This window comes from Cupressus sempervirens, chromosome 3 (genome assembly GCF_028749045.1).
Source record: "Cupressus sempervirens isolate cs-2001-9-10 chromosome 3, ASM2874904v1, whole genome shotgun sequence".
In the NCBI taxonomy this organism is placed as follows: Eukaryota; Viridiplantae; Streptophyta; class Pinopsida; order Cupressales; family Cupressaceae; genus Cupressus; species Cupressus sempervirens.
Window position 1 is genome coordinate 654,126,205 of NC_143120.1, and position 23,075 is coordinate 654,149,279.

The 23,075-nt window shown below is 35.4% G+C and overlaps 1 protein-coding gene across 1 annotated transcript in view; it reads right to left on the bottom strand.

The window, feature by feature from the left end:
• The window catches only part of LOC149568390 (endo-1,3;1,4-beta-D-glucanase-like), a 105,466-nt gene that overhangs the window by 68,078 nt on the left and 14,313 nt on the right, over positions 1–23,075 (bottom strand). The gene's annotated exons all lie outside the window — the stretch shown is intronic.

Below are 23,075 nucleotides of genomic sequence, written 5' to 3' on the forward strand. Positions count from 1 at the left end.
TGTAGGAATATCTAGAATTTGCAGTGGAATATACACTCATTGGTTTTAAAATGTATTAAAAACATTATCAAGTAGTTAATATCCAAATCAAGCAATTATGGAGATTCAAAAATGTGATATTAAATCATGTTTCATAAGCATAATTTTCCATGCTGAGTTCCAGATATATCCTAGAGCTTTATGGTTATAATCGTACAAATATTAACAAAGGGAGTGCAATTCATATCATGAAACGAAATCAGAGTTCATAGTCCATACTCCATAGTGCTATATCGGCTAGATGACCTAAAAATACACTATATCTCATTTATTTATCAACAATTCTCCTATTATTGAAGCTTGATTAATCTAACCAATATTCCAAGCATCTATCATCAACTAGTTACTCCCACTAAGAAACAAGAATTAATGGAGTTGATTTATATGATGCAGTTGAATCTATTCCATTCCATATGTAAGTAGTCCTGATGGTTAACCCATTGAATTTTCCTACTCCTAGGAAATAATCAAGCATGATCTACTGACAATAATGTAAGTGTTCGTATTCCGCAATATATAAATGGGGAATTAATGGTGCATTCATTGCTCTTGTTTCCAAGAAGTAACATGTTATTTTAATGTTTTTTGACCTGTTACTATCATTCATGATCTATAAGGTTATCATGCCAGCTTATATTCCTTTCATTTATCATATCACTTGAACAATCTAGTTGTATGGCCAAGTATCAAATATGGACAAAACTATATTTTCTTGTCTCGAGATTTCTAACAAAAAGCATGTGATGATAATGCTAGATATTACAAAATCTTATGATGCTCGTAATCCTACATAAAGGCCATCATACAACATTTTGAATAAGTGATCAGTGGGTGTCATGGTTTTTGTTTTTTTTTTTTGAAACGTCCCCAACATTCCTTTCTTTGATGAATAAGACCCCATAATTTTTTTCAAGCTTCCTACCAAATCAAAGTAAAAGGCCCTTTCCATAGATGTTACAACAGGATGAAGTTGGATGCTGCATAGACACTTGCTAGGTAAAACAGAAGGCTTGTTTGTGGGTGCATCTTCTTATCCTATTATAGATTTTCAAATTGTTCATGATTTACTCATAGGAAAGGAATCAATTCAAAAACTACAAACCTTTCAACTAGAGATGGATAACTTCTCATTTGTTTTCAAGTTGACTATTAAAAACACTAATCAAGGTTTATTGTGTTTAACATAAACTAAATGCTGGATAATACAACCTTAGTGAGAATATTATCTCATTATGGTTTTTACTTTAACACTTATTCTAATATAAGGTTATAAAATCTTATGTTGATTATGTCTTATAAACCATCTAATATTTAATTATTAAGAAACTATTAAACTATTAGATTATTAATTATCAGTCACCTGGAGAGTTTGGAAACTGGTATGGCAAATTATCAAAAAATAGGAGACCCCTGTACTGGAGACACCAATTTTTTTTATTATAACTTAATAATTTCCCCAGAAAAATCATAACATACAACTTCAAAACAAGAACAATGGAAAAGTTTAACATTGAACTTTGAACATTAACCTAGAATTTATAGCGTATACTCCTCAAAACATCTTATAAAATTCGTATCATATGACAATGCTGGGTGAATGCCTTCACATTTTGTATACATTTCTGCTCGTGCAATTGCATGCAGCTGCGCTGGCAAACATGTATGCAAAATTTGGAAGCATTCACACACACAGCATGTCAATGCTTAAAATTTTAAAATAAAAACTTGAACCTCAGACTCCCAATCTCATTGAATGCCACAATTGCAAGTCTGTATGAGGTTTACACAAAAAAAAGATCTAAAATATAAGCAATACTAAATATAATATAAAATAGATCCTAGTGAGCATGGTTGAAAAACATGCAATTATATCCTGGATATCCCGATATATTGCACCTCACAAGGGTCAGTGATATTAATGCCATCAAACTTGCTGGCAATTTAACCAGTTCTGCGTGGCAATCTCTCCCAAAAAAATTGCCAAAAGGGAATGCAATTTCTTTGAAAAAATAGGTGAAAAGGACAAAACAAAAACCAACAGGAAGTATTAGGGTTCTTTTGATCAAAAGGTTACAAAAAATGTCAGTACGAGTTCTTATGCAAACATGTGTAGGTTTTTTCTGCTCTGGTTGAGAAGAAACATTTTTTGTAATCTTTGGTTGAGAACAAATGACCTTATCTCTGCAAATAGTTTTACAGCAACAATATTATCTCTGTAACTGGTTTTACAAGGCGATGACCTTTGGCTTGAGACTTCTATTCAAGTTTTTATTTATTGAAATTTGAAATTTTAGTTTTTTTTCAAAGTCTTTTACATTCACAGTGATAAGTTATTACGGTCTTTTATTTATCTTGTTAGTATTTACATTATAAATATGTGATAATACCATATTTATAAATATAACATACAAAAAATTCAAATATTTTATTTATTGAAATTTGAAATATATGAAATTTAGTTGTGTCATTTTCATCTTTGATATATATTTGATCTCAAACTGAGACAACTAGTTGGTGACTTCATGTTTATATTAAACTCAGAATTGGATAGCTATTTGGTGACTACCCTATTTAGAAGTCTGATAATTTTTTATTTTTGTTACTTCATAGACTTAACTAATATTTGATATGTAACAATCCGTCCAAGAACCCATGAGAAATTAACCTAACTTGACATTAAGTTAATGCAATATTTTTTTCTTAAACATTAAACATTATATTAACATTCATAGACTCAGTTAACAATTTGAAGGGTTCTGAGACATAGCTATGTATAAAGTTAACTAATTGACTAAGAACAACCATCACATAATCACATGATATGTCTTACGTTCATTTTAAATCCCAAATTGAAATAAGAACTAGTTCTTTACTTAACCATAAAGAAAAGATTACAAATCACAGAGTAAACTAACATATACATTACAGTTTGAATCCTAAGATAAATTCATCACAACAAAGCAAGTAAAGGTACAATCAATAAAATACAATGACACCTCATGGCATACATAATAGTACACTCCCACTGCAGATGAAAAGAAGTCTGGAAGAGTTTGCATCATAGACTGAAAAGGTAGTAAAGAGGTGGGTATTACACGATCTCAGACTTGACAACTATTTCAATTTTGGTGGCTTCCCAATTTCAATAAGTTTTGATCTCAGCTACTTCAATCACTTAGCTAATTTTTGAACTCAAACTTACAGTTTGATAGATTTGGTGACTGCCTTCTTTAAAAATCTGATATTTGATCCCAGACTTAGCTAATAGAAAACTATTTGGTGACTATCCTCTTTAAAAGTTCAAATATTAGGCGACTGCCCTCTTTAAAAGCCTGATAAATTTTGATCTCAGTTAGTTTATAGTTGATCTCAAACTTAGACAACTATTTAGTAACTGCCCTCTTTAAAAGTCTTATAAATTGCTTTATTGACTTAGCTAATATTTGATCTCAGACTCAGACAATTATTTGGTGACTGCCCTCTTTAGAAGTCTGATAAATTTTGATCTCAGTTACTTCATAGTTCATAACTTCGTACTCATAGACTTCGCTAATATTTGATCTCGGGCTTACATAATATATGATTCTCTATCCTTGGACTTGCAGACTTGTAGTACTAGTAAATGTAGAAAATGGTTGCTAGTAGAACAAGGGGCAAATTATGGAAACATGGGACAATCGAGGAGATGTGACTTGTAACCATTGCACTAAACAGAAAGGGGAATAAGTCAGCTCAAATATCGCTGTACAAAGATCAAATGTCATGATATTACACCGTGTGACACATGTCCCAAAGAGGCCATGAGGGAGGCTTTGGTAAGCCTTGAAGAATATGCACAAAAGAAGGCAGGAAAAAAGAGACAGCAAAGACTATGGCAACCCCAATGGGAGATTTTAGTCCTATGGGGTCGCAAAGATGTGCAGGAGTTCCTTCCTCCATTGGGCCACAGATACAAGAATCAGGAAATGTGGGCGGGCATTTATCAAACGTTTGAGTTCCACATAATACTCATGGTGCTCGACCTGGATTCCAAGGCATCGCATGGAACAAATAGATGCACCGGCAGAGAAAGGTGGTAGTTGAAGACTTTGGTACTAAAACAATATTCCCTTTAATGCTTTATGGAGTCCATATTGGGATCAACTGGTTGCTAAAATGATCGTTTCTAGTAAGAGGTTTGAGACCCCAATCATTATGAGGTGAGTGGGTCATTGTTGCAAAATGAGGTACAAAACACTCATCAACTTAAGGAAAAGCAAAGACCTTGGGAATAGAAAGGCTGCGCCATTATATCCAATAGGTGGACAAATGGCAGGAATAGGATGCTCATCAACTTTCTCGCTGCTTCAGGGAGATAGATACTATTTGTATAATCGGTTGAAGTCTCTGATCAAGTGAAAAATGCAAAGACTTTGAGCAACATGTTGGATGATGTGGTGGTGGAAGTGGGAGTGGGTAATATCATCTAGATTGTGACTGATAATACAGTTGCATATGTGGCAAACAATAAACTTATAATGGCTAGGCATCCCACATTATTTTGGAGCCCTTATATTGCACATTGTCTTGACTTGCCCCTTGAGGACCTAGGGAAACTGAGTTGGGTGGAGAAGGTGGTTGAAGATGGAATGAACATAACAAAGTTCATCTACAACCATGCATAGGTCCTAAGTCTTATAAGAGAGGACACTAATGGTAAAAATCTTGTGCAATCAGGGATCGCACGCCACAATCGCACGCTTTGCTACTAATTTTCTCACCTTCTAGAGCATATTAGCCACATTGCAAAACATGAAGCAGATGTTTGTGAGTAAGAGATAGTCGGAAAGTCCTTATGCCAAAAAGCCAAGAGCAAAGAAGGTTGTGAAGGTTGTTCTTTATGTTAGGTTTGTCAAGATGAAGGAGATTATCAATACAAGTTTTCAAACCTTGATTGAAGATTTATTATTTAATTTTCAGATATTGCAATTTGCTGATTTTTGTTAAAATAATTATGTCCAAGTGTCCAAACCATTGGTGAAGGTTTTGGAAAAGGTCAATGGGGATAAAAAACCCCATGGAGTAGCCAAAGAGGTCATTCAACACTTATATGGTCAAACAAGACCAAATATGAACCCATATGGCACATAATCAATCAAAGGTGGAATTGACAACTCCACCAGCATATTCATGTTGTTGCCTACTATTTGAACCCCGAGTTTTACTTCTCCAACAATTTTAGTGCAGATGCAAAGGTTAGTCTAGACACATGTATTTGGAGACTAGTTGAAGATGAGAACTTTCGAGTCCTCCTACTTGATGAGTTACAAAGCTAAAAAAGTTCAATGGGTCATTGTTTTCTTCACTTGATCGCAAACATAAGAGGGACACCTTGCAGCCGGGTAAAAAAGAATTTTGCTCATTAAGTTTATTGGAATCTTTACCAAATTATAAATGACAAATTTTTATCCTTGTAGATCTATGGCAGAATATTATGGTCCCACAACACCTAACCTTCAAAAGCTTGCCATCAGAATATTATCACAGCCTTGCAATGCTTCTTATTACGAGCACAACTAGAGTGTTTTTGAGGCCATAGATAAAGAAGTACAGCAAGTTAACTCCAAAACGCTTGATTGACTTGGTTTATGTGTGGTACAACCTTTGATTGCACAAAAACAAGGTGCAAGGGCAAGCTTCACAAGAAACACTTGACTTTGATGACGTTTGATCCATATTCAACAAATTGGGTTGTTGTTTCTAATGATGATGATTTGGATGTGGATGTGGATCCTTTCTTGATTGATGATCACCTAGCCAAGTTCGAGATAGAGGAAGACAACTGGGGAAGGAACATGAGCTTGGCCATCAAGCTGAGACTTTTGTTGAGGCACTTGTTGAGGATGTTACAACTACTTCAGCACCACCCATCTAGTGGCAGAAATCTCTTTTGAGCTTTAGTTGTAGACATAATTTATGATTTATACTTCTAGTTTTCATTGATACTAAAACTTGAATTTAATATGTATTCGGAGGTTGTAATTTCATGGGGTTTGATTTTGATATGTATTGAACTCAATTTTATTTACATGTTGGACTTGTTTTTCTGTATATGATTCTATGTTAATGTGCTAAGTTCCAATCGCTAAGTATGTAACTCAAAACTTTAATTAATATACGATGAAAATCTAAAAACAATATATGTTTTACAAATTTGGTGTATGTGTGGGTATTTTAGAATATTTTAAGAAATTATATATTTTCAAATGTTCAACAATAGTGCTGATTTTTTCACCAAGCTTTTGGTGAGCCGGAGTTTTTCATAAATTTTGGGCCGGTAGTGTTATTGTCAAGACTGAGTTTTTCAACAATGCTAGTGAGACATGTCCCTTATAATCTATGACTCTTCTCGAGGGTATCTTTCCAACCAAGAGCTCCATGACCCTCTTGCAGTAGTTTGCAATCAGATCAACAACTCTATTCTATATACTAATCTTTTCCTGCAAATAAACAACAAGCATAGGTCTGAAATTAAGCAAGGAAGATTGCAACGGCCATGTGAATCTAACTATGCACAAAAGTTTGGTTGGAAGTTTGATGTGTTTGATGGCAACTAGGCCTGATAAAATGCATGCAATAAGCCTGATTTACAAATTTATGGAGACGATCTTGAGGTATATTGAACAGAAAATCCAGACTCTCTGCAAGTATCCCGGGTTGGCAAGTCAGGTCAGCCCTATTGAGTCTAGGTCGGCAAACCGGGTCTGTCCTGTCGGTTTCAATATATGATAGCAAAAGGGTTAAGGCAAGGGTAAATCTTCATAAAAATTTCAAGGGCTTTGTCACTTTGCCAAGTCACAGCCGAGTTTGAGCCAGTTCACGAGTCGAGTTACCCTTGCCAAGTCAGGGTCAAGTCCGAGGTTGGGAACTTTGATGTTGATGGCACCAAGGGATATGGTATTTTGTATACTACAATAAATGAATTATTATTGGTTGGATTAACAAAAGTGATTGAGCAAGAAGTGTAGATGACAGCAAGAACACACTAGAAATTGTGTTCCACTTGGATTCAGGAGTTATGTCATGCGCGTTCAAGAAAGAACCATGATTTTGATTTTTTTCCACAGCTGAAGCTTAGTATATAGCAACAAATGCAGCGACATGCAAAGCTAGTTGGCTACAAAGTATCCTAGAAGATTTGAAAAAGAATGAATGTCAGTACAACCATATTTTGTGATAATGTCTAATGAATAGCCTTGACAAACAATCCAGTCTTCCATGGACAAAGCAATCAAATAGAGATCAAGTATCCCTCCCTAACTTGTTTGAACATGGATAAATAAAAATTCAATATTGGTGACTAGTTGGTTAGTCTAGACACATGTATTTGGAGACTAGTTGAAGATGAGAACTTTCGAGTCCTCCTACTTGATGAGTTACAAAGCTAAAAAAGTTCAATGGGTCATTGTTTTCTTCACTTGATCGCAAACATAAGAGGGACACCTTGCAGCCGGGTAAAAAAGAATTTTGCTCATTAAGTTTATTGGAATCTTTACCAAATTATAAATGACAAATTTTTATCCTTGTAGATCTATGGCAGAATATTATGGTCCCACAACACCTAACCTTCAAAAGCTTGCCATCAGAATATTATCACAGCCTTGCAATGCTTCTTATTACGAGCACAACTAGAGTGTTTTTGAGGCCATAGATAAAGAAGTACAGCAAGTTAACTCCAAAACGCTTGATTGACTTGGTTTATGTGTGGTACAACCTTTGATTGCACAAAAACAAGGTGCAAGGGCAAGCTTCACAAGAAACACTTGACTTTGATGACGTTTGATCCATATTCAACAAATTGGGTTGTTGTTTCTAATGATGATGATTTGGATGTGGATGTGGATCCTTTCTTGATTGATGATCACCTAGCCAAGTTCGAGATAGAGGAAGACAACTGGGGAAGGAACATGAGCTTGGCCATCAAGCTGAGACTTTTGTTGAGGCACTTGTTGAGGATGTTACAACTACTTCAGCACCACCCATCTAGTGGCAGAAATCTCTTTTGAGCTTTAGTTGTAGACATAATTTATGATTTATACTTCTAGTTTTCATTGATACTAAAACTTGAATTTAATATGTATTCGGAGGTTGTAATTTCATGGGGTTTGATTTTGATATGTATTGAACTCAATTTTATTTACATGTTGGACTTGTTTTTCTGTATATGATTCTATGTTAATGTGCTAAGTTCCAATCGCTAAGTATGTAACTCAAAACTTTAATTAATATACGATGAAAATCTAAAAACAATATATGTTTTACAAATTTGGTGTATGTGTGGGTATTTTAGAATATTTTAAGAAATTATATATTTTCAAATGTTCAACAATAGTGCTGATTTTTTCACCAAGCTTTTGGTGAGCCGGAGTTTTTCATAAATTTTGGGCCGGTAGTGTTATTGTCAAGACTGAGTTTTTCAACAATGCTAGTGAGACATGTCCCTTATAATCTATGACTCTTCTCGAGGGTATCTTTCCAACCAAGAGCTCCATGACCCTCTTGCAGTAGTTTGCAATCAGATCAACAACTCTATTCTATATACTAATCTTTTCCTGCAAATAAACAACAAGCATAGGTCTGAAATTAAGCAAGGAAGATTGCAACGGCCATGTGAATCTAACTATGCACAAAAGTTTGGTTGGAAGTTTGATGTGTTTGATGGCAACTAGGCCTGATAAAATGCATGCAATAAGCCTGATTTACAAATTTATGGAGACGATCTTGAGGTATATTGAACAGAAAATCCAGACTCTCTGCAAGTATCCCGGGTTGGCAAGTCAGGTCAGCCCTATTGAGTCTAGGTCGGCAAACCGGGTCTGTCCTGTCGGTTTCAATATATGATAGCAAAAGGGTTAAGGCAAGGGTAAATCTTCATAAAAATTTCAAGGGCTTTGTCACTTTGCCAAGTCACAGCCGAGTTTGAGCCAGTTCACGAGTCGAGTTACCCTTGCCAAGTCAGGGTCAAGTCCGAGGTTGGGAACTTTGATGTTGATGGCACCAAGGGATATGGTATTTTGTATACTACAATAAATGAATTATTATTGGTTGGATTAACAAAAGTGATTGAGCAAGAAGTGTAGATGACAGCAAGAACACACTAGAAATTGTGTTCCACTTGGATTCAGGAGTTATGTCATGCGCGTTCAAGAAAGAACCATGATTTTGATTTTTTTCCACAGCTGAAGCTTAGTATATAGCAACAAATGCAGCGACATGCAAAGCTAGTTGGCTACAAAGTATCCTAGAAGATTTGAAAAAGAATGAATGTCAGTACAACCATATTTTGTGATAATGTCTAATGAATAGCCTTGACAAACAATCCAGTCTTCCATGGACAAAGCAATCAAATAGAGATCAAGTATCCCTCCCTAACTTGTTTGAACATGGATAAATAAAAATTCAATATTGTAGGTCCATGCAGCAATTTGCAAATATTTTTACAATGCCACTGACTAGAGACAATTTTGAGCATTTGAGAAGCAGTATGAGAATCATGGATAAGTGGCAGCCTCTCTGGAGCCCTTTGTGGTAACTTCAGAAGTAATGTACAACAAGCTACTGAGAGCTCTGGATTTAACAACTTTAGCTCCAGAATGTTGAATGGGCATGAAGGAGGCTCAAAATTAAGGGGTAATCTTCGAATTTACTGTTCTCCTATGCCTGTCAAAAACAAAATCATCAAAAATCTTTTGGGGGTCTTTATCCCCTCTTTCCCCTTCACACTGGTTGCAGCAGTTAATTTCATTGGCATTGAAGTAGATGCTGGTAGATAAATTTGAAAATAAGGTGGAATATTTTGTGCGAGACAACCACGGACAAAAAAATTGTTTTTGCACTAGCAGAACTTGTGTGTACAGAAGGGAATGTTGAATCAACAACAGAGTTAGTTAATGAGAACAAAAGAGTACGGAGTGCAGCACAGCAACAGATAGCTCCAAACTAGAAGAACAGAATAGTGTGCAGCTCTAGAAAGGCCAAGAATATAGCAGCTCCATGCAGCTATAGGAAAGCAAATACTACATCACAGTGATAAGATTGTCTGTAACATTTTGTAATCTGAAAGTGTAGTAAATGTAAGTCAGATGAAAAAATAGAACTTTTTTGAGTGTTGACTCCTGCAGTGGTCTCCATTTTTTTTATTGTTCTTATTTATATGAGTACATCTCTGTTCGTGTGATTCATTTAGGTTTTATCCCATCAAACTAGTATCAAAGCTCTATCTTTGTTTGTAGTTGGGTTTTATTCCATCACAATTAGCAAATATAAAATGATTGAGAGAAGTGGGCCACAATCCCTATAATCACAAAAGAAATTCTCCATACAGTGCAACACCAAGCCTAGAGAAATACTGAATTCTCCAAATTTGCATCAATGCTTGGTCTTCAAAAGTTGCCATTAAGAGGGATGGCAGACGAAAATGAAACTTCTAGTGGCTAACTCTTCATAGAAAACGTAAAGGCACTTGTTAGACCTCCAAGCATTAGATAAGACCCAAAGGCTCATATAAGACCCACAAGCATTATATAAAAGATCTAAAAGCACTTTGCATGCTTTATTGTGTGTCCTTCGAGCACGTGGTACTTATCTCTATAATTCTTCCACTTGTAAAGGATTGGATTATAGATGAGACCTATAGGCACTATATAGTGAACCATTGCATTAGATATAAGACCTGAGGGAACTTGTCAGACTTGCAAGCATTGGATTAGACCTAAAGGCACATATAAGGCCCACAAGTATTGTATGTAAGAACTACAAGCACTTTACATGCTTTATTATGTAACTGTAAATCATTCAAGCATATTGTAATTTTTCCTATGCTCCACGGAACTTCTGGGACGGGGACATTTTAGGGGACGGGAATGTGTTTCCAGTACGGGTACGGGTTGAAGCAAAAATTTAGGGGACGGGACCTCAGGGGACAGCGATTAAAAACATAAGGGATTTTTTTTATATATAGAGAGACAGAATTTGAATATGTGTATCATAACATTGATAAACCATTCACCATAGACATCTTAGAAGATCAATGCATGGAATTTAATCAAATGACAAATACTAAATACTTCCATTATAACAATATGTCAATATCACATACATATATAGCAAAAATCAAAATATGCTGAAATCAGAATGAAATAAAGAGAAGTCCAACTAAAATAGTTAGTAAATACTAAATGCAATCTTTCCTTACTGCTGCTACTGCTCTTATGTTTTTTTTCTTCCACTTAGCAAGTATGTCAAATCTAAAAATGATTAGAAGAGTTAGCGTTTTAATAGACCATATATGGGTTGCATATTTTTATTATGTCTTTAAGATGACTAGGGGCCATCTGGACAGCAAAAATTAGAAAAAAATATTTTTTTGGTGACGTTTTGCCTTTACCAGATTGGCTGGAAAAAAAGGGGACGGCCAGCAGTTTCGAGGACGGATAGGGGACAACAAAACCATCCCCGGTACTACTGGTCGTCCCCAAGTTTCCTGTCAAAAAAAAAAAGGCCATTTGGGGGACATTTCCGAATTTGCCAAAAAGGGGACGACACAGAGGACGGCCAAAATCCATCCCCGCATCCTCGTTTGGTCCCTGGTACAGGTACAACCCCAAAACCATAGGGGACACGTCCCCGTGGAACACACGATATTTCTCTATAATTCTTCCACTTGAAAAGCATTGTATTATATAAGACCTATGGGCATATGCAATTAACATGGGGAAGGCTAGTTTAAGAAGACCCAAGCTCCAACAAAAACATAATAAATCTCATTAAAAGCATCATTACTTAAAATATTAGGATTAAAAATTATGACGAAATGGCATTTCACATAGCCCAAAATAAATGATATTCATTTAAGAATAAACTTGTGCCCCAACTTATCTTTGCAAAAGAAGACCTACATTACTTGGCTGCTTCAATTTTTTTAATAGAAATCAATAGGTATGCCCCTTTTGTCACTCAATAGTATTGCAACATAATGTTATTAGGGGTCATAAACTTATAACATTCATATATTATTCTAATAAAAAAAATTTAAACTTATGCTTAGTGTATGCTTCATGAAATATATACCATTTAATAACTATTCATGCAAACTGTTTTTTTTAACAAATTAGAGTTTTGGATAGGTATGATGCCCTTTCAAGTATTTTGTCACCTCTTCGATATTTATAGAGCTTCTCTCTCATTCAAAGGTGATCAATGCTTGGAGATTTAATAGGATGGTGAGCTTTAGTACTCTCCAAAAATGAGCTAGTATTAGCCATGATAATTACTGGGGTTTTTATCCGCAAGTGTTTTGTCCACATATATATTTGTAATATGTCAAATATACCCATCCTATAACTCTCATTTCATTTTCTCTATATTTTAATTAAGATCTTAATTTCTAACAACCTATAATGTTTTTTGGGTTTCCCAATTCAAAACATAAGTTTTCCTACTTGAGACTAAAATAAATGTTCCACGAGGACCTGTATCCTATAACTCTCGTCTCATTTTTTCCATATTTTAATTAAGATCTTAATTTCTAACAACCCCTAATGTTTTTAGGGTTTCCCAATTCAAAATATAAGTTTTCCTACTTAAGACTAAATATGAATGTTCCACAAGGACCCATCGCCACCCAAAAACTCCTTTATACAAGTTCTTATTCATGTGAGAAAAATGATAGTTGTAAGGTCAACCTCATAACTCTTTCACTTATGAGAGTCTCATAGTGAGCATCATGTAGAGCGAGTCCATTATGTCATCATGTTGAGAGATTTTGTGATAGGAGTTGGAAGTTTGTTGAGAGAGTCCATGATAAAATGTTGGTTCTAAACCCTACTAAATTGTCATGTTGAGACAACATCACGTTGAGTGAGTCCGTGATGAAAGCTGATTGTGATTCTTGCAGGTTTGTCATGTTGAGAGATTCCATGACAACATCACATTGAGTGAGTCCGTGACGAAAGTTGATTGTGATTTTTCCAAGTTTTTCATGTTGAATGACTCCATGAATTTTATAGGATCTTTGTGATTAGATTTTATCATTGACATTTTGGTTACAAGTTTGTGTAACTACTCAGCTAAAGATCTCTCTCTCTCTCTCTAAAAGGGGGTATTGGAGAGTGTAGTTGCGATATCTTTATCTCTAGGTGTTAATACAATTATGATCACCTTCAGCTAAAGAGGACACTTATGATAAATTTTAATATTAAAAATAAAGACGTGTCATACAACATGCATTGAGGCATGGAAATACGAAGAGTTGTATTTGAAAATAAAGAGTCATGTTTTGGGAAATTGAAGAGACCTTCAGTTGTAATGTGAAGAATCTCTCTATGTTATATATGTCGCATCAAGCGTAAGGCATTGTACACTTTAATTTTTATTATCAAAGAAGTGATCTTTCGTTGTGTGGCCAAATTTTTTCCTTCATTCTAGGAGGGTTTCCCAAGGTATTTTTGTGTGTCTCTTGTATCTATCTTGACTATTCCTTATTGTTGTTTATCATCTATTTTTGGGCAAATATTCAACAAAGGCAACTAATAGGATCATTGATCCTTACCCATCTTGAAATGACCTATCAGTTGGATTAAGCAGACCTCTACTATACCTTGTTCTTCTAATTCAATATTCCAATTGTTATGAGATTATACACCAAACTAATAACAGAAGGTGTGGGACACTTACCTCAATATTTCTAAGTTAGATTAATGATTTAGAGGATTTATTATATATGCTTCTACTCTAACATTCACCTGGTTATACAAACGAAAATATTATAGGTATGAATATTTCCTAAACTATTGGTGGCACTTACAGAACTGATTCTGTCTAAATCCTACAGAATATTTTTGGGCGTGGCTTTAACTGTGCTTGCTCTTGCTTCTTAGTATTCGATTTTAAATACCCATCTAATTATAATTCATATGCAAATCACAACAATAAATGAGGATATAAAATATAATATTGTACCCTACCATATAATCATATCGTGACCCTAATAGTCACATATGAAATAAAGCATGTATGTTTGCAGTAAAATACTCATCGCCACCTTTTAGCCTGGTGTTATTTTTATATCAATGTGTTCTTACTATGCTTATTTGTGGGGACCGCTGAACTCATTTAGTTTTGGCGTGATAGTCAATCTTCCACCTGGAAGTATTCTCGTGGAAGTATGTTCTTAAAAAGTCGGCATTAGGTATATGCATTAATCCATGTTTCGCCACGACCGACAGTATTCCTTATGATTGTTTCATTCACCTTTTTTATATCATGGAATCCACAAGGGACGCCACTTTGTCCAATTGCATTTGTGAGATGTTGGGTATTCTCCCCTTTAGAATCGTTATTTGTATTTTGTTTTCATAACGTTTTTTTGTGTGCTTTGTCTTACTTCCCAACCCTCTTAAATAGGGTGGATCCTCCATAATGGGACAGTCGCATCCTTAAAATGCCTCCCGCCATTTTTAATCATACCATTTATTTATATCGTCTTACTAAAGGTGTTGATTTCCTAATCGACGATATCTTATTAAATAAGTCTTTTTATCAGTGTTACCCGAGTGTGCACACCCGGGTCAAAACCCCAAAGCACCGGGTGTGTGTACGTCCCCAGTGTGGGTGCATCACACGCCCGAGTAACCCCCACCATGCAAAAATTGTGGCCGCACCGCATCCGCACCACACAAGCACTCAAGTGGGACACGGGTGCGTCATGGGTGCTTGGGTGCAAAGGTGTGCGCGGGGTGTGGGCAGCCCATTGACTTCAAAGTCAATAAAAAACATCTTTTTGCCATTTGTTTAATTTATTTGTTTTTTTGCTAGGGAACCCTGATTGGGTGTAGGTCCCATGTGGTCTATTTCAAGGCTTAATAAGGCCAATACACCTTATTTTCATTTCATTGTTTTGGAGCAGCAAGGAGCAAAGTGAGTAAAAGAGGTTGGAGGAGTTTGTGAGAGCTTAGTGGGTGATTTTGCAAGGGATTGCAAGATCAAGAGGAGTAAGAAGATTTGATTTGGCAAGTGTCTCACCAAGTTCAAGGTAGGTTTTTATTATTTTACAAATTTTTTTTGTCTTAGAAATTAATTTATATTATATAATTTGCTTTTAGTTTTAGCTTTGAATTTTTTAATGTTTCATTCTTGAATCTTGTTGATAGTAGATAGTTTACAATTCTTAGATTCTATGATTTATCATTTTTATAATTTATATTAATTTTTTGTTATTAAAATAGGCTAAAATGTATTTAGCTTACTTTTTTAATATTTTATTATTTCTAAATAGTAAAGTTTTAAGTAGGCTGAAACTAGTTTGTTATAATGTTTTTTAAATAATTTATAATTGCTTGGGCTGAAAATTGAAATGTATCACAATTCATAATCATTTTTATTTTGTGAGTGCAGTTTTATAAATGGCATCTAGATCCAGTAAAAGTCAGAAGATATGGAAATTAATGAGGGAAGTGCATCTGATTATGAGCTTGAGCCTAAGGGAAGTGATCATGGGGCTCATATAGATGCCCAATCTGAGGAAGAGCCTCCTTATATTGCATCAGGGGTGCCTTCTATTGATTGCCCTTTACAGATTTTGGCGCAATTTGCTAGGGGTCCTTATGATCCAAAGTCCCCTGTTAAATAATTTGCTCCGAAGTGGCACACGTAAATGTAAGTGTAACATATGTGGCGCAGAATGGTTTGGCAGCATTACGAGAGTTAATGCACACCTTTTTTGGACTAGTTATGGTGTGAACCCATGCATATTCTTGACAAATCTTGAAAATATGAAATGCAAAATTGAAGTGAACAAACTATGGGGCATTTTTTATGATATTGAAGTCTCAGTGCCTAGATCTTTGGTTGCTAGGAAACAGGTACAAAGTATACAGCAGTTATAGGGGCAACGAGATACATCTACTCATATCTTGCATCAAAGAGCAGGGACTATGTCACCTACACCATCCTTTTCCTCACCTTCACACAGTTCAGTGGGAGATAGCAGCAGGGGGAAATGAAAAGCAACTACAAGTCATAATGGTAGTAACACCATTGCTCTATAATGACCCTACTCAAATCTGATCCCTAAATGCTGATAAAGGTTCAAGAAAACACTTTACATACAAGGATCATATGACTGATATAAAATTTCAGTTTTCTTTTATGGCTCTTTCCTTCACTTAGCATCACTAAGAATGCTTGCAAGAAGACTCTAAATTGACTAAACAATGACCTAACATGAATGTGCAACTTATTTTGACAATATTCAATGCATATATGTGACTGAAACTACTTGCAATATGCAGCTACAGCAACTAGTAATTTTGACAAACACTTGGTATGTAGAATTATAACATTATTTATGCCAAAAAAGAGAACCTACAGCCAATTGACATTTTGTCAAACAATTGGCATGCAAACTAATAAGTTGACCATGAATCATAAATACATATTCAATTACACTATATCAGACCAACAAATTATGTCTCATTTATTGCACATAAAATGTTAACTACAATGCTAGTATGAAATGGCCAAGACTCTTGGCTTACATCCACAAGAATAATGCTTAAATCTGTTACAACTTTCACCTACGGCCTTACCTTCTAATATGCATCTAAATGATAAGAACAATGCATGTAATATCCAAAGGAACCTGATTGTAGATGGTTGTAATAATTTTCTCCAATGCTGCCTTTCTGCTTTGCTTTTTCTGATCTGCTTTTTCACTTGCTTTTTTCGGATCTGCTTTTTCGCTTTGCTTTTTCGAACTACTTTTTTGGATCTGCTTTTTCGGACTGCTTTTTTGAATTTGCTTTTTCAGACTGCTTCCAAAAACTCAAACCCTTAGGTAGTCTGAGTATACAAATTAAGCTCAACTTGAAATGGCTGAATACCACTTCCAAAGTGCAACCATTCAGAAGGTCTTTCACTTCCTCAGTTATGCAATCTCTTGAGAGGTATCGTTCTCAAGGATTATGCTAAATATTTGCAGACCATCAAACTCCACAAATGCTCATAGAAGATGTAGTTGAGTTACCAAATCGCGTGTTTCCAAATGGGAGCCCAAGCCCTCTATTTATCTACTTTCCTAAGAAGTTACTAAGAACTTCTAGAAACATCCTTTTCTAAGAAGTTACTAAGAACTTCTAGAAACATCCATTATAAAATCCCATTATAATGCACTTTTTTTATAATAAATAACTTTGTAAAATAAAAGTGCAACTCAACTTAGAATTATAACATGTAGGCCCCGTATAAGAAGTGATGATAAAATATAAATAAAATAATATCTCCAAAAGCACAATGAGCCATCTAATCACTAAATAAACGCCAAAATGACTCTCTCATCAATCCCATCTACCTACAAGAGTCTGTAATAGGCAAATCAACGAACAATGCCATGTCGTACTAAAGAGGGGACATTACATGCTCATTTATTTAACATGCACGCAAGAGAGCAGTTAGATGATGTTGTTGGTGATTTCTTCTTTTCCAATGGCATCTTTACTCATGTGGCTTGATCTCTCTATTTTATGAGGATGATGTCCATGGCAGTGAAAGAGGGAGAGCCATCATATGTGCCACCAGGTGACCACAAGTTGAAAACCACAGTGTTGGATAGAGCCTATGACAAGGTTGGGATCTTGATGGAGAAGATGAAGGCATGTTGAATGGATTCAAGTTGCAGCATTATTATGGATGGGTGGACGGACATTAGTCATCGTACACGCATCAACATTATGGTCACATGCACCGAGGGCCCATAGTTTTTGAAGGCAGTTGATTGTTCAGGGCATCGTAAAGATGTTGATTTTTAGTTTCATGTTCTCAGGGAAGCCATTGGGGAGGTTGGGCCACAAAATGTGGTCCAAGTTGTAACAAATGCAGCACATATGTGCAAAGCTGCAAGGAGGTTTGTTGAGGCAGCTTATAGGCATATTTGGTGGACTCCATGTTGTGTGCATGCCATGAACAATGCACTCAGAGACATGGGAGAAATTGGTTGGATTAGATAAGTGGTTAATGATGGGAGAGAGGTGTAGCTGTTTATCTGCAATCACCATTAATCACATGCACTTTTCAAGAGCTTTGCAAAGAAGAAATTCCTGAAACCAGTTGAGGCCAGATACGCATCATATTATATTCTCTAAGAGAAGATGATTGAGTTGCAAGAGACATTGCAACTCATGGTTATGACACAAGAATGAAATCGATGGCCTAAGTCCAAAACAGAGCAGAGGAAGAGGGTAAAGGAGACAATGAAGAGTGATCAATTTTGGAGTGACACAAAGTACATAGTCTCCATCATTACTCCAATGTTTCAAGTGATTAGATATGGAGATGCAGATTCACCTAGCCTTGGAGAGGTTTATGAGTGCATTGATTCCATGCTTGGGCAGATAAGGGTTGATGTACATGTGAGAGACCCCACTCTAGCATTTTATACAGAGCACATTGAGCCTATCATTCAACGCAAGTGGGAGAAGCTGAACACTCCTTGGCACATGGCCGCCTATGCATTGAACGCGAAGTGGTACATATCTAGGCCTGGTAGAGTCACACCACTTCAGGATGATGAGGTGAAGAATGGGTTCTTTCGGTGCATTGCCAAAATGTATGATACTGAGATTGCTAATGAGATTCGCACCGAGTGGTCCAAATTTGCTAGTCTTTCAGGTAATCCTTAAATCTTGATTCAGTGCTCTAAACTCTTTATAATTATAGGTTCTTTTAATTGTTACTTATAACTTTATTTAAGTTATTTTAATATTATGTTGTAAACTTATAACTTGTAGGATACTCATATATTGCAAAGGTGGATCTCAAAACTATGGCACAAAAGAATCCCATTTTGTGGTGGAAATGTCATGGGTTACAGAAGTCAAAGATCACCTCACTAGCCATCCGACTACTTTCTCAGGTTTGTAATTCCACCCCTTCATAATCTTGACTTTAAGAGTTTTACTTTACTAATTTATGATTCATTGATTCAATGATTTACCATTTATCATTTGTTATAAATTGTATGAACGTTTGTTTGTAAGTTGTAACTTTCAACTTTGTTATCTCAGGTGTCTAGCTCTTCCGCTGCAGAGAGGAACTGGTCCACCTATAGTTTCATCCACTCTATTAAGAGGAACAGACTTACCTCTAAGAGAGCGAAGAAGTTGGTTGTTGTACATGGTTTCTTGCGGCTCAAAGGTCGCAAGACCCGCGAGTACAACGAGAGCCCTGTAGCACGATGGGATGTGGAGCCAAAGGATCCAACTCAGATTGATGAGGATGACGATGCAACAGAATTCAATGTAGGGCTAGTTGGTGTTCCTTTGGAGGATCGAGATCTTACCCACGAGGAGTCTAGTAGTTCCAGTGATGAGGACTTCAATACAAGGGATGATTAGAGAGCACTTGCGATGATTCCATTCTCATTATTGACATTTTGTCATTTTTTTTATTTTACTGACTTTGATATGGCTATGATACATTATTTCATTTCACTGTTTCATGCTACTCGGCTCATTGTCATCATGAGCATCTTTATGATATATGATATTCATATTTGAACATTAACAATGAGTTTTGAATCTTGCATCTTTGTAATTTGATAAATGGATAGTCAATGGTTGACTTACATCATACATGGTACTGTGTGGTTTATATTCTTCATTTATCATTATCATTATTATCATTAGACATTATGTTTAAAAGTTTTAGCACTTTACTGTTTTACTAATTTAAATGGTCATTGGTAATGGTTATGAAGTTTCAAGTTTGAACTTATGGTTCGTGAAACGCATTTTAATTTTCTATATTCAACTATATTTGGTATGTTATATTGAAGTATCATTTCATAATTAGCATTTTCAGTCATTTTCAAGGCAACTAATAGGGATGCTAATCCTTACCCATCTCAAAATGACCTATCAGTTGGATTAAATAGACCTCGACAATACCTTGTTCTTCTAATTCAATATTCCAATGATTATGACATTATACACCATATTAAAAACAAAAGGTGTGGAACACTTACCTCAATATTTCTAAATTAGATTAATGATTTAGAGCATTTATTATATATGATTCTACTCTAACGTTCGCCTGGTTATACCAAACGAAAATATTATGGGTACGAATATTGCTTAACTATTAGTGGCCACCTACAGAATCGATTCTATCTAAATCCTGCTGAATATTTATGGGTGTTTCTTTTATTGTGCTTGCTCTTGCTTCTTACTCTTCAATTATAAATACCCATCTAATTATAATTCATATGTAAATCACTACATTAAATGGGTATATAAAATGTATTGTACCCTACCATATAATCATATTGTGACCCTAATAGCCACATATGAAACAAAGCATGTATGTTTGCGATTAAACACACTTTGCCACCTTTTAGCCTGACGTTACTATTATACCAATGGGTTCTTACTATGCTTATTTGCAATGACCGCTGAACTCATTTAGGTTTGGCATGATGATCATCTTCCACCAATTAGTATCCCCTTGGAAATATGATTTTGAAAAGTGGGCATCGGGTATGTGCATTAATCCATGTTTCGCTACAACTGGCCGTATTCCTTCTTAGTGACATTTGATTTCCACAATCCATTAACAATAATCAGAGTTTTTCTGGATTTGATTGTGTCTATATTTTTTAGCATCAACGTTTCGGATCACACACAGTGATCCATCATCAGGATGAAGAGCAAGAGAATAGAAAATAAGTGGATCACTTATTTTCTATTCTCTTGCTCTTCATCCTGATGATGGATCACTGTGTGTGATCCGAAACGTTGATGCTAAAAAATATAGACAATCAAATCCAGAAAAACTCTGATTATTGGTATTCCTTCTAACTGTTTCATTCACCTTTATTATATTACAGAATCCACATGGGATGCCACTTTGTCCAATTGCATTTGTGGGACGTTGGGTATTCTCCCCTTTTAAATTGTTATTAGTATTTTGTTTTCATATCATTTTTTTGGTGCTTTGTCTTACATGCCCAACCCTCTTAAATAGGGTGGGTCCACCATATCAGGACGATCGCATCCTTAAAATGTCTCCCACCATTTTAAATCATACCATTTATTTATATCGTCTTACTAAGGGCGTTGATCTCCTAATCAACGATATTGTTATTAAATAAGTCTTTTTATTCTTATCATTCATTATTATTGATCCTTATTCACTTAGTATTGCTTTGTTATGTATTTGTTTAGTTGATCTCTATTGATTAGTAATCTAAAGATTGATTTTAATATTATTTAATAATGATTGTATTATTGATATTTGGTAATATCGATTATGTTTTCCATATATGAAATAATATTGTGAATAGTTGGTGATTGTATTTGAAGGCTTTACTTGTATGTCTTCCTATATGATCTATCTTTTTAACTTTCATATGGATAGGTTTATATATATTGTTATTATTTATATTTTATCTCAAGGAAGGGATATTACAAATAACAATTTGTTCATTGTTATGTTGAGATAACAAATTCTTTTAAATCTATGATAAGATCTGTGTTGACATTATTGTTGGTTGCAGGTAACATGTAGGGCTACAAAAGAAGTTGTGTGGCTTTGCAAATTACTTGTTAGTTTATTTGTTCAACTAAGTGAACCTAAAATGATTGTGTGACAATCAAAGTTGTGTAAAACTTTCAGTCAATCCAATTCGTCATGATAGATCTAAAGATGTAGAAATTATATTCCATTATCTCAAGGACATGGTTCAAAGGAAGGCTATTGAACTTAAGTATATATCTACTGAAGAGCAGATTGCAGTCTCACTAAGCGCCTTCCTAGAGTAAAGTTTTTATTACGAAGTAATTGGTAAAATACTTGCTTGTTATTAATAGAGACCGAAAGGTCAATATATACAAAAGAATAAAACGATGTTTCCTTAGAAAAAGATCGTAGAGAATAGAAACATTCTATTCTAATAGAGAAAGCTAACTAAAACTAACTAGATATTTACAATAGATTACCATGAACTAATAATAGACGATTATCTATTATTGTAATACCCTTCCTTAATGATTAATCTATCTAGACACCAAGCTGTCCTCTGAATTTGACAAACTTATCAGGACCAAGAGGCTTGGTGAGAATATCTACAGTTTGATCTGTGGTAGGAACATGCTACAAATCTATACTCCCATCTTCAACTAGTTCTCATATGTAATGACAGTGAACATCCACATGCTTGGTTCGTTCATGGAAGACTGGATTTCGCACTAACTTGATAATGCCTTCATTATCAACAAACAGAGTAGTCGGTTCTGCTAGTGACCTTTGCATACCCCCAAGCATCCAATGAAGCCAAATAGCTTCACATCCTTCCTTAACAGTCCCTTTGTATTCGGCCTCTGTAGAGGAAAGAGAAACTACCTACTGCTTCTTACTGGTCCATGTGACTGCACCGGATCCCAAACTAAACAAATATCCAGAAGTTGACTTTTTATCATCAACAGAGCCTACCCATTCTAAATCTATGAACCCACTGAATTAGGATTAGAACTTCAAGAGTACAAAAGTCCATAATCTGAAGTCCCCTTCACATAATGAAGCACACGCTTTGCTGCCATCCAATGATCAGCCTTAGGAGCTGTCATAAAGCGTGAAATATAGCTGACTGCGAAGCTGATATCAGGCCTAGTAGTAGAGAGATAGATGAGGTTGCCTACTAGTTGTCTTTATGTAGTATCATCAACGTAAGGAGAATCAGACTTTGCGAATAACTTGAGAGCTTTCTCCATAGGCGTAGAGGTAGGCTTGCAATCCTACATACAGAATTTGTCTAACAAGGCCCTAACATATTTGGACTGAGAGATGAATATACCAGAAGATTGTTCCCAACCTTCAACACCTAGGAAATAATGCATGAGCCCAAGGTCAGTCATATCAAAGGACTGGCATAAATTCTATTTGATTCCCTGAATCAAAGATGTCAAACTGCCAATGATGATCAAATCATCCACATAAATAACCAAAAG